Genomic DNA, 13,698 nt, shown 5'->3' with positions numbered 1-13,698 from the left:
AGGCTCCCAGACTGGGCAGGGGTGGCTGGACTCCATGGCCTCCAGCACCAGCTCTCCGAGGTGTACCTCCCTTTTGGAGACCCCCACTGGTGTCTCAGATCGGAAATCCAGCCGTCTCTCTTAATGAAATCAACCCCCAGCTCTCCAAGAGTCTCTTTGAACAGGAGAGCACCTAGAAAAAGCCGGGGCTAAGATGCAGCTGCGTGGCAGGGCTGGCTCCTTGCTTTTGGGCAACACCTTGCCATATAGTGACCATTTTTGTACTTATCATGTCCTTTGGCTCTCAGCACAATCCAGTGATACAGGTAGGGCAGGAGTTATTTTAATTTTCCAGATGAGGCCACTAAGGCCTGGAAGAGAGAAAGCAATCTTCCCTATTTATACAACCCATCAGAGCTGATCCTAGAACCAGGGTCTCTAGTCTCTAGAAAGAGACTGATGGTCATGCACAGATATACTAACGGTCTTGAAATGTCCCCCCATCTTAAGCACTTCATACAAGCAGCAGCAGCCTGATGGAAAGTCCTAAAAGTTGACCCTTTCCAGGGACCTACTCTGGCTCCAAACCAGCAGCTTCTGGCCTGCACCTCCAGTCCTCGACCCATGATGGCACAGTGACATCCTCTGTGATAAAAGGCATCTGTGAGGGGCCCACACGGCCACACCCTGGGGCACTGCAGGCCCGGCTGACTCAGGAGGAGAATTCCCACGGGTGACCACAGACTGCTCCAGCCCGTTGCCCCGGGAGACAAGAGAATCAGCAAGCAAATCGGCCACCCTGCCCAGCCTCTCAGGGGCGATGGCTTAGCCCTGAAGCTGGCAAGCACCCACTGCTTGGGTGTGACTCGGCTGCGTGCCCAGCCCTGCAAGCCCATCCAGGTCCCAGTTCCTGGTAACACCCTCATGCTTCGCCCTCTTGCATATGGGAGAAGACTCATCCATCTGGCAGCAGCCCAGCTCAGCAGCTGATTGGAACAGGGAGCGGCAGAAATCTGCACCAGATCAAGCCTTCTTCCGAGAGGTAATTCAAACGTGAGTTTTAAAGCTTCTGCTTAGAAGGATTGAACGTCAGGCTCCTATAATGTGTCTCTCCCCTAAACAAGTGTATTTTCTCTGCCATAACACGAGTAGCTTCGGTGCTCTTCCCACCAGCATCCTGGAAAGACAGTGCTGTGGATGTCATTCAAGCGAGCGGTTACCAGGGTGTCATCACACGCACGTAATGAGGGGATGGCCATGGGCACCGTGCTAGGCCAAGGGTGACAGACAGATGCCAGAGAGAGTGCTAAGCTTCCTCAGTTCAAATCCCCGTTCACTTGTTTAATGGCTTTGTGTCCTTGGCCACCTTACTCGACTTCTCTGGGCTTGTTTTCTTCTCTGCAAAATGGGGGTGCCAGTATGGCACACGGTTAGGGGAACTAAATAAGACGGTCATACCAAAAGCACATATAAGCCCTGTGAATATAAGCCCTTGATTACTGTTAGTCATGATGGCAGGAGTATGTTGACTTAATCCTTTCAACAGCCCAATGAGATGGGAACTATTACACAGGTGAGAAAACGAGTTCATGACATTAAGCACATTCCCCAAGGTCAAACCGCTAATAAGAGGCAAACTCAAGACCCTCAACAGGCTTGTCTGCATCCAAGCCCCACGCTCTCATGTACTGCACTAAATTGCGCAAACGTCTCTGCGAACTCATTGTCTTATATGGCAAGAGGGAATTAGTATTTGTTTTGTGCCTATTAAGTGCGAAACACTTGTTGGGGCTTTGCATATATTAACATAAGTAAACAAATAACTCTGGTTCAAATCAAAATGTGATTAGGGCCTCCCTAAGTGCCACTGAAAGTCAGAGGAGGGTGAGTGTCACATTGCCAATCTCACCAGGCCCCGCTGACTCTGCTTGCCCTTCTTGGGCTCCCTCTTCTCTCCTCGGCTCCTGCAATGCGTCTGTGCATCAGAAGGTCAGGCAAGCTCCTGGCCCCTGGCCGTGGGCTCATGCAGGCAGCCCTAGCCTGTCTCCTTCGCACTATTCTGAGTTCACCAGATATCAAACCTGTAAGAGCAAGCTCCACACAATTCAGAGTTTTACTCAAGTTTCCCTACCCCTTATCCTGGTTGCAAACCCCCACAACCAGTATGGACTTAAAAATCTTTTTCTTCCGCATCTCAGGGGGGCAACTCAATGGAGCAAAATGAATTTAACTCTAGGCACTTAACATAAATCATGTTGCTAAAGGTACTAAGTATTCAGAAGAGTGAAGATATTTCAAGGGAAAGGTGTCTTCAATAAAATATAAAACGTGGCTTTGAACAACCATATTTAATACAAAGCTGGAAAAATTCATTTAAATGCTTCTTTATAAAAATTGGGGAAATATTAAAATGTAAAGAAGTTTGAAATGTTCTTTTTGCATAACATAAACCTGCATGTTCAGTCTTACTCGATTTTGTTTCATACGCATGCACATAGGTGCGTACATACGGAAAGCCTGAAATATAACAAAATATTAATAGCGGTTACCTCTGGAGCATGGGTTAATGGAAATTTTATTTTCTTCTTTATATATTCCTGTCTTGGACAAGTTGTATATAGTGAATCTATGTTATTTTTATAATCTAGAAAAATACAAAATTTGTTTCAGTTTTAAATTAGGGCAAAGGCAGACAGATTTGTCCATGTTGGCAACCAGCATTTTAAACTTGTAAAAACATCTAAGAATTCAACAATGATAGGAAAAGAACTAATTAAGAAAAATCAAGAGGGAGAGTCAGAAGGGGAAATAGGTGAGGGATTTAAGAGGTACGAGCTTCCAGTTATAAAATAAATAAGTCACAGGGATGAAAAGCACAGCCTAGGGAACACAGTCAATAATATTGTAATAATCTCATATGGTGACTACACTTGTGAGCACTTCACAATGTATGTAACTGTCAAATCACTGTGTTGGACACCTGAAACTTACATAACATTGCATGTCAACAATACATTAATAAAACAAAGAAAATTCAAGGGAGAGTCAGAAGGGGAAATAGGTGAGGGATTTAAGAGGTACGAGCTTCCAGTTATAAAATAAATAAGTCACAGGGATGAAAAGCACAGCCTAGGGAACACAGTCAATAATATTGTAATAATCTCATATGGTGACTACACTTGTGAGCACTTCACAATGTATGTAACTGTCAAATCACTGTGTTGGACACCTGAAACTTACATAACATTGCATGTCAACAATACATTAATAAAACAAAGAAAATTCAAGCAAGGAGTTAAGGAATATAAAGGGATGGTAATATATAATTTAACTCAAATTTTGCAACAAAGTACTAATGATACATCTGCAACAGACTCTGTTTGGCTGTTTGTATCCATCTGCAAGGGGCATAATGCCAGCAAACTTATTTTGAGTTTTAAGCAATGGTGTTTAACTTTGGGGAAGAGGCATCATAGACTCATTTGAGAATCAGTGAAGAGCCACAAACAATAAACGTTTCCCCACAATAAGCATAGAAACACACACACACACACACACACACACCCCATACCATAGAAGTTTACATATAAAGTTAGAAGCTTCCTAATCCTTGATACCCATCCACTTCTCCCCCGGAATCCATGAAACACAAGTCAAGAAATTCTACATCAAGAATTGTCTTCTCTCGATCTTCCCCAGGTTTTGAATTACGCTTACTTTCAAGCCCTGAGAAAAGCTGAAAGAACAGAACAATGAACATCCACATACCTCCCGCTCAGATGTAGCCGCTCTGAACGTTCTTGTGATATCAGGTTTCTTTATCTACATATTCACTGAAGCATTTGAAAATTACAAACATTATAACACATCACCCATAAACACTTCAGCATGTGCTCCTTAAGAATAAAGATGTTCTGGGGGCGCCTGGGTGGCACCGCGGTTAAGCTTCTGCCTTCGGCTCAGGGAGTGATCCCGGCGTTATGGGATCGAGCCCCACATCAGGCTCCTCCGCTATGAGCCTGCTTCTTCCTCTCCCACTCCCCCTGCTTGTGTTCCCTCTCTCACTGGCTGTCTCTATCTCTGTCAAATAAATAAATAAAATCTTAAAAAAAAAAAAAAGAATAAAGATGTTCTGGGGCGCTTGGGTGGCTCAGTGTTTGAGGGTCTGACTCTCGGTTTTGGCTCAGGTCATGATCTCTGCATGGGTTCGAACCCCTCATTGGGCTCTGTGCTCAGCCGGGAGTCTGCTTAAGGTTCTCTCTCTCCCTCTGCCCCTCCCCTCCCCTTCCCCAAATACATAAAATAAATCTTAAAAAAAAAAAAAACGAATAAAGATGTTCTTCTCCATGACAACAAACACATTACACTCAAGAATATTAATAATAATTGTGTAGTATCTGTTATCACAAACCTTTTTCATATAATAAGCAACCATGAAGAACGTCAAGTCCGAGGAGAGTGGAAAGAGCTGCAGGTGGTGTTCGGAAAGATTGTAGAAACACTGTCCCGAAAAGAGAAGTGAGCAAAAGCATCTCTGTCCCGTCTCTCCAGCAGATCTCTGGGCAGGAGCTGCCATGCCCACCACACCAGGTCCACAGAAAGCATATGGCCCAAGTCCTTCTAGCAAAGGAGGAGACTCAGCAGGGCAGCTGCCTGGGGCAAACAGGCCCTGACCTGGGCTGGAAAATGCACCTCTTCTCCCTTCTCCATCACAGACAAAGCCAATGACCCATTTCATGGTGTCCAGGTCCTCACCTCCCAGGGAAGGACCCATCAATAATCTCCCCCAATTCCTGGTCTTCAGCTTTCTCTCCTCTTCCTGCCTATTCTCCCACACCTCACGACAGCTGCCAGGCTTGGCTGAACTTAGCCAGATCCAAGAAATCTGACTAGGCCAGCGTCAATCCTCTCTATTCAAACTGGACTTGTTTTTTCAACCTGATGCCTTTCTACAGTGATTTCCAAATGCCAGGAAATTGTAGAGTTCAAAGGTTAAAAACAAAAAACAAAAACAAAAACAAAAACGCACCCATCCTTGCCCCATCATAACCTCCACATCAACTCCCCACGCAAACTCTCCTCATATCCCCCGGCACTTGCAGCCTAGTTTGTCCGTAGTTGTTCTTTTGACGTTGTTCGTCCATTATTTGCCTCCCCTACTAGACCGAGCTCCTTGAGGACAACAACCCTGTCCTTTTCAACTCTGTTCCCCACAGTGGGTCAAATGGTGATCCCCAAATGCAATGTCCAGGTCCTAACCCCCAGGACCTCTGAATGTGGTCTTATTTGGAAAATGGGGCCTCTCAAACGTAATTAAATGAAGGATCTCCAGCTGAGATTAGCCTGGATTATCCAGGTGGGCCCTAAATCCAATGTCCAGTATCCTCATAAGAGACACACAGAGGAGAGACTCTCAGGAAGGAGGGGGTCCACAGGAAGCTGGGGCACAGACCACAGGGACGCACCCACAAGCCAAGGAATGCCTGGAGCCCCCGGAGGCTGGAGGAGACAAGGGAAGAGTCCCTTCTAGAGACTTCGGAGGTGGTGTGGCCCTGACAACACCTTGCTCCCAGACTTCTGGCTTCCAGAACGGTGAGGGAAGACACTTCTGTTGTTCAAAGCCACCCAGGATGTGACAATTTGTTACAGCAGTGCCAGGGAACCAATATACCCTCGTAGCACCATCCCTGAGGGATAGTGTAAGAAGAGCACATTTGCCGAAGAACTGAGAAAGCTCAGGGTGTGGGCTTCTGCCTTTCTCATACCCCACGGACAGGGAAGCATCTTTGAAGGCCCCTGGACTCTGGCTAACAGATTCATAAGGATCTCTATTCTGGTGTCAACTGAACAATTTGTTCCTTTAATGAGGTGTTTTAATCTCACTTTATATTCATTGTTCTGCCCGCCTTGATTTTACTGTAAGTGACTGGATTGACTTTTGATGTATTGCCAGCACACCATAAATTAGGAGTCTCTTTCTTTAAGGTTGGACAGGGGAGGAACTCTATTTCCCTGTTCAGTTATTTCAGGCAAGGGTGGGAGCAGGTTTTCTGTGCCAGCAGCATCCTGATTATGATTCAGGATGTGCAGTCAAAGGCAAACAGTTCCTCTTCAAATTCAATCCACTAGGAAGGAGCAAAGGCCCAAACAAGAAAAGCCCGGTTCTCTTTGTGTGCACGGCCAAGGGGTCCTGGGAAGCTGGTGAAGGATGACGCCCTATGTCAGGCTGAGCACGCCTGAACGTAGACGGTCCTCGGGAAACTTCTGCACACATTCGTAACGGGATTCCGATCCTGGCCTTACAGAGCCCAGTTCTGGACAATCCCAAATCCACCACCGTGGGAGCTACTGGCAGGCTCTAAGGATGGTGGTTCCCCGGAATTAAAACACCATTTTTAATCTCTTCTTTTAAAAAATTCAGGGTGCCACTTCCCGCTGTGGATTGTGGCTATGAGGGGCCCTGATGATGGCTTCCGTGGACATGCCGTTCTGTGCACCTCAAAACAGTGCCTTGTTCACTCCATAAGTCCTGACCCCTTAACGGATTGAGAAATCCATTTCGTGAGAAGTGTCAGTACTTTTGCTTAAATGAAATAAAAGAGAAGAGCAAGTATCAGAGTGTATCATGCACAGTAAGGGTAAGTATTGAATCATGAAATGTTACTTTGGTTTCAAATATCTATGTGTGTCATATATCTGTGATAGAAAAGGAACTCCTCACTGAGTGTTATAATCCAAAACAAAGTATGAAAGCCCCTGTCGTAGAGAATCTATTGCACCAAACCAGAGAGCACTTCTTCCTCTTGTCCATGTCCCAGTTTTTAAGAACATACTAGCAGTTATGGGGAACTCAGTTAATGGGAATAATTCGTTCCATAGCTCACGAGAGAGGTTGCCGCATACAACAGGGGCCTCCCTTCCCCTCAGTGCACTGGAGTGCCCTCACGCTTGCAAGCTCTCCGTGCCTGAAGCTCGGCCCCCTATTCTTTTTTTTTTTTTTTAAGATTATTTATTTATTTATTTATTTATTTATTTATTTATTTATTTGACAGAGAGAGAGAGACAGCCAGGGAGAGAGGGAACACAAGCAGTGGGAGTGGGAGAGGAAGAAGCAGGCTCCCAGCAGAGGAGCCTGATGTGGGACTCGATCCCGGAATGCCGGGATCACGCCCTGAGCCGAAGGCAGACACCTAACGACTGCGCTACCCAGGCGTCCCTCGGCCCCCTATTCTTACGTCTACACTTCCGTAGAGCTTCACCTGGTTCATTTCCATCTGCCCAGAACCCACTGTCATTCCTCGGGAGTCCTGGAATTTCCACAGCCTTTTGCAATGTCCCACCCCTGCGCCTTGCCCCCTGCAGGGTCTGTCTGCCTCATGAAACTGTTACTGGCGTTCTGATCACTCAGGAAGATGGTAGCTAGAGCTTTTCCAATCACACAGGATTAAGAACGGTGACTAACTGGGCTAGCCAAGCGGTGTAGGCTGGAGCGGGCCCTTTGGCATCAGCAGAACTGGGTCCAAGTTTTGGGGCTGATGCTTTCCTGGCTGTTGACCTTAAGCACATTGCTTAATTTCTCTAAAGCCTCCTCCGTAAAATCAAGACAATGTTAACACCCATCTCCTGGCATTTGTTAAAGCCTGTTTTTTTAAAGACTGAAGTTCCGTGATGAATCCCTCTTGTGCATCTTATGAATGGACTCACAAAAAAAGTGTTTATTCTCTCCATGCTTTCAGGAATCTATATCACCTGGGGAAAATATGAAAAACAGAGAATTTCTGAAAAACATGGATGTCTAACAAGTCAAGCCATTCCTAATACCTAGATTTATAAAAAGTAAAAAGCAAGAAACAAGGAAGGAAAGAAGGAAGAGAAAGAAAATTCTACATATGGTCTTAACTCTTTCAATGTGCCACAGGGGTCTTCTCATTCTTGCATTAACACTGGGCCGTGCGCATCTTTCCACCAGCAGCCTGGTCTGGCTTGGCGGGTCTGCAAGTCTGTTTCAGCACAAAAGCTTGGCTTAATGGAAAGCAAGTGTGCTGAGGAAAAATCAGGCTTACATTTTCTAGTGTATTCTTTACACAAAATAAGAACGATTCAATAACCCAAAATAACCCGGGTCATATTTGGAGGAAGTGCCCATTACATCTGGGACGGGTCTTTCTTCTAAGGTGGCCATAGATGGTGTGACATTAAAAAAAAAATGCAGTTGATTTTTAAAGGGTTTTTAAAACCCTCGATAATGCGTCTGTGGCATACCAATAGGAAAAAATCCTAAGGCAGCCGTTTTCTTTAAAGGTCAAAAACATAAATAGATAGTTCAGAGAAGAAATTAAGTTGCTAATAAATACATAAAATTAAGTTCACTGATGATCAAAGACATATGTAAAAGCAAAACTGAAACTCATATCCTCTAATCAAATGTGTAAATATTGAAAACGATACTTAATGTTAGTGTAGGAATGATAAATCAGGAATTCTTCTTTGGTAATACAAATCAATAACTTCCAAAGTTCCATACCCTTTGGTGATTTAAATTCCATAAGTATATTAAAGGGGAAATCATCAGACAAGTAGGTATGCAGATACATGTATGAAAATTCGCATTATAATAATGTTTGTAATAGTGAAAAATTATAGCCTACATCTCTAATAAGGAAACTGACAAGTAAATGATGGTTTATCAATATGATGGAATATTATGCAGTCATTTCAAAATGTTTAATGGCATAGGAAACTGTGGGGTATAAAACTTTGCACATAGAATGTTCCAAATTAGGTAAATAGAAACATAGATAAAAGAAGGTCAAAATGAAATATACTAAAATATTAACAGCAGTTATCTCTGGATGGTAGGATTATACGTAAATTTATACGTTATGTATTTCCAAACTTTGAAAACCGGACACGTATAACTTTTACAGTTGTATGTTCGGCTTACTACCGTCTTATACTAGAGCTCTCATGAGAGTAAGCAGACTAATGCATGGACATACAGCTGTCAACTCCAATGTGCCGATCGGTGGGAAAGGTGCATGTATTACTAATGATCCCATTCCTCAAAGGGTAAACACATATAGGGACGAGCAATCTGGAAAAAAAGAATCAAGGGTAATCCATAATCAACATAGGATTATGATCAGCGCAAAGCCCTCCACTTACAGGCACACCTCAGAGTTATCGTGGGTTCCGTTCCAGACCTCGGCAATAAACGATAAACCACAATAGAGCCAGTCAAATGTGTTTTTTTGGTTTTCCAAGGCATTTAAAAGTTATGTTTAGGGGCGCCTGGGTGGCACAGCGGCTAAGCGTCTGCCTTCGGCTCAGGGCATGATTCTGGCGTTATGGGATCGAGCCCCACATCAGGCTCTTCCGCTATGAGCCTGCTTCTTCCTCTCCCACTCCCCCCCCCGCTTGTGTTCCCTCTCGCTGGCTGTCTCTCTCTCTGTCAAATAAATAAATAAAATCCTTAAGAAAAAAAGTTATGTTTACACTATTGTGTAATCTATTAAGTATGCAAGAGCATTATGTATAAAAAATAATGTACATGCTTTAATTAAAAAATACTTTATTGCTAAAAAATGCTAACTATTGGGGTGCCTGGGCAGCTCAGTCATTAAGCGTCTGCTTTCGGCTCAGGGCATGATCCCAGGGTCCTGGGATCAAGCCCCACATCAGGCTCCCTGCTCCGCTGGAAGCCTGCTTCTTCCTCTCCACTCCCCCTGCTTGCGTTCCCTCTCTCGCTGGCTGTCTCTCTCTCTGTCAAATAAAGAAAGAAAATCTTTAAAAAAAAAAATACTGCTTGGCTGCAAATCTGAATACAAGCCATTCAGAGAGGTTAAAAAAAAATGCTAACTATTATCTGAGCTTCCAGCAAGTCATAACCACCGATCGCAGACCACCATAACAAATATAATAATAACAAAAAAGTTTAAAATATGGTGAGAATTACCAAAATGTGACACAGGGACAAAAAATGAGCAAATACTGTTGGAAAAATGACTAGCTCCACCCAAGGTTGCTACAATCTCTCAATTTATAAAAAATGCAATATCTGGGAAGGGCGACAAAGGGAACCATGATGACACAAAGTATGCCTGTAGTAGGTACTCCATAAACTCTTTACCTTCTCTTTATTTTTTTAAAATATTTTTTTTATTATATTGTGTTAGTCACCATACAGTACATCCCCGGTTTCCGATGTAAAGCTCGATGATTCATTAGTTGCGCATAACACCCAGTGCACCATGCAATATGTGCCCTCCTTACTACCCATCACCAATCTATCCCATTCCCCCACCCCCCTCCCCTCTGAAGCCCTCAGTTTGTTTCTCAGAGTCCATAGTCTCTCATGCTTCATTCCCCCTTCTGATTACCCCCTTTCTTTATCCCTTTCTTGTCCTACCGATCTTNTCTTCCCCTACCGATCCTCCTAGTTCTTATGTTCCATAGATGAGAGAAATCATATGATAATTGTCTTTCTCTGCTTGACTTATTTCACTTAGCATTATCTCCTCCAGTGCCGTCCATGTTGCAGCAAATGTTGAGAATTCGTTCTTTCTGATAGCTGAGTAATATTCCATTGTATATATGGACCACAGCTTCTTAATCCAGTCATCTGTTGAAGGGCATCTCGGCTCCTTCCACGATTTAGCTATTGTGGACAGAGCTGCTATGAACATTGGGGTGCATACGGCCCTTCTCTTCACTACATCTGTATCTTTGGGGTAAATACCCAGTATACCTTCCCTTTAGCAACAGAGGAACAGAACAAGCAGTAAACGCTACTGTGATCAGATGGAAAGAATCCTGTGACCCGTAGGAGAGAAAAGCACACTGTCAGGGAAGGGTCCCTAGAAAGCCTGGTCCTTGCACTGGAGCCTCACGGAGGGGCTAACGGTGTGTAAGCGTGGAGGGTGGGGAGGGGAGAACCTGTGATAGAGACAGGCATTCCTCCCGGGCATCCCAGAGACACAGCTCACGGCCTCCCTGGCCTGGCAGTTTCTACACACTACCTTCAAGCTATGTTAGAGCCTCCCTAAATGTTTCTTCTTTTCCTAAAGCCGCAAGAAACACAGGGACACAGGACTGCCAGGACCCCCAGCAAATGGGAAGTATTCACATCCACGGTCATGGTTTAATCTGAGTGCTGATGAGGGTGGACCCCGAGCAACCAATCTTTTTTTTTTAAACATTATTTATTTATTTGACAGAGAGAGAGAGAGAGCACAAGCAGGGGGAGACGGAGAAGCAGACTCCCCGCTGAGCAGGGAGCCGGACTCGGAACTCGATCCCAGGACCCTGGGATCATGACCTGAGCTGAGGGCAGATGCTCAATCGACTGAGCCACCCGGGGCCCCCATGAGGAACCAGTCTTACCGGATCCCCTCAATGGCACCGCGCTTCACAGTATAGCCAACTCTTCCAACATTGAGTCTCCCCCTTCATCTCCCCCATCCCATGGAGCGTGCTCAGTTTACAGCTGAGGAAGCAGAGGCTCACTGACGTGGAGAGGTATGTTCCAGACAGAACCCGCTAGTGATAAAACCAGGACTTCAGTGTGTCTGGTCCTTTCCCCCTAAACTACAGGACTACGTTGTGATCCACTCCCGGAGAAACACTCTTCCTCAAAGAGGGCTGAGTATCCCGACCGCTTTGCAAACCCTTCCAACTCCTGTCAACATCTCCCCACACCCCCGTGTCTTGAAGTCCTTGTGTACATCAGCAATTGAGGCACCGGAAAGCAACACAAATAAAACATAAAATGTTGGAGTTGAAGATTTCCAAAAGGAGTGATCAGAACACGCTCTTCGCACATGTGTTGTGGGCATATGTAAGTGCTTCCTGAGGGATTCGTCTTTGCTTCCGTCAAAGTCCCGTAGAAATCCGTGAGCCAGAAAAGATTAAGAATTGCTGAAAGAGGATTGTAACAAAACCAGGTGGGCTCTTCTGGACACTAAATTCAGCTCTGAGCTTCCTGGTGACCAGGGGGAAATGAACAAGGTAATGCTGAAGCAAGGACTTTCTATTAGAGAATAACTCACCACCAAAATGTAAGCACACACACACACACACACACTCATTCTAAGACAACTGGAAGCCAAAAGAGAATTGGCCTCTCAGACTGCCAACCCCTACAAGGCACGAAATGGTCAGAAGGCAAGGCATTTCTTTCAGTAGGGGACATAATTGGTTTAGTAAAGCATAGCAATCTGTACCATGAAAATTCACAAAAATTCATACAGTTGTCCAAGGAGTCAAAAGTACTCATTTAAAGTTGCAAAACTTGGAGCACCTGGGTGGCTTGGTCAGTTAAGCATCTGCCTTCGGCTCAGGTCACGATCCCAGGGTTCCGGGATTGAGCCCCGCATTGGGCTCTCTGCTCAGTGGGGAGTCTGCTTCTCCCTCTCCCTCTGCCTCTGTGCTCTCTTTCTCTCTCTCTCCCAAAAAATAAATAAAACAATCTTTTAAAAAAATAATAAAGTTGAGAAACTTGAAGCCAACAGAAAAGAGACTTGCCCTAAATACATTTGGGAAACTGTAGCTTAGAATCCACACCAAGATGCTGGAGGTATTCATCAAGTGTTGCCCCCCCCCCCAGAAAAAAGGTCCCACATTATCCATTTTCAGAAACAGAAAACTTGTACATTTCATATTAACATTCAAATAATTCAGTTGCGAGAAAGCTGAAGAAGAGTTTAATTTCTAAGCCATAGAACGGCTCTGCCTTCCTAATCTGGTTTACTCTGTTAATCTATTTACTATACCTTTCTTCCAAGATAATGAAGTGGTGAGTGCCCGCCTCCTTTCCAGGTCTATTTTTCCAAATCCGGAATTAACAGGATCCTAATAAATAAAAGGGTTTGTTAGTAGAATTGGATTTTTCGGTCTTGAGGGTGNGGTTTTGGGGGGTTTTTTTTTTTTTTTTTTTTTTTGGTGGGTTTAAAAAAAAACTCCAGAGGTTCTCTTTTCCTCACTCTATTTAACCCTGGAGAAAAAGAAGTTAAAAAAGCATTCTTGGTAAGGCTACTTTCACAAAGCCAGAGGAATCACAAAACCTCCCCCAAGGCTAAATCCCTCCTGCGAGCTGGTTGGTGTGAAAGTCCAGAGTTAAGGGGTTCTTTCCCCTGGCCCTTTGGAATAGCCATAATTAGCGCTTACGCAGAGGTTATGATACAGTGGTATCATATACAGCAGGAGTCAGCAAACTATGTCCTGTGGGGCATTCCTCGTTGCAACAGAGACCTTATGTCCTGCAAAGATACCACCGGCCCCTTCCAGAGAAGGTTCGCCAACCTCTCCAAGCGTCTCACCTTGATCCTCAGAACTGCCTACAGAGAAGCAGTCTCTTGTTTAATGGTCACATGGATTTCAGAAAGAATGAGGGTTTGAGATTCCTTCTGGAATACTGCTTGCAAAGAATACCAATGTACTGCGGTGAATGAGGGGACAGGGGGAGGGACTGTAGGGAAGAGGGTTAGAAAGGTGACCCCAAAAGGAGAAAATGAGTCCAAAGGAGGGAAAACTGCCAGTGTCTGAGCACTAGCGCTGAACAGGACACCCCGAAGCTGCAACTGGCTCTCCTGCTGCTGTCCCTGCCCCACGCGCCCCTCTGATGTCCTTGGCGCTCACAGCGCAGCGGGGGTGGGGGGAGCCAGCTGGCACTGGCTTCTGGGAGGCAGCTGCCTGCACCTTCTCCCAGCTCCGCTTGCAGTC

The 13,698-nt window shown here is 44.9% G+C and overlaps 1 long non-coding RNA gene across 31 annotated transcripts in view; it reads right to left on the bottom strand.

The window, feature by feature from the left end:
- LOC105239529 overlaps window positions 1-13,698 on the bottom strand; it is a 159,750-nt gene that overhangs the window by 29,299 nt on the left and 116,753 nt on the right. For 25 of the 31 annotated variants that reach the window (XR_004625662.1, XR_004625661.1, XR_004625681.1 and 22 more), the window contains one exon: window positions 12,750-12,828. This is a non-coding gene — a long non-coding RNA (uncharacterized LOC105239529). The other 6 variants (XR_004625674.1, XR_004625678.1, XR_004625671.1 and 3 more) reach the window with 6 other exon arrangements.

Source organism: Ailuropoda melanoleuca, chromosome 1, assembly GCF_002007445.2.
Source record: "Ailuropoda melanoleuca isolate Jingjing chromosome 1, ASM200744v2, whole genome shotgun sequence".
NCBI lineage: Eukaryota > Metazoa > Chordata > Mammalia > Carnivora > Ursidae > Ailuropoda > Ailuropoda melanoleuca.
The sequence above is the reverse complement of the archived record's forward strand: the minus strand, read 5'-3'. Positions and strand labels throughout refer to the sequence as shown.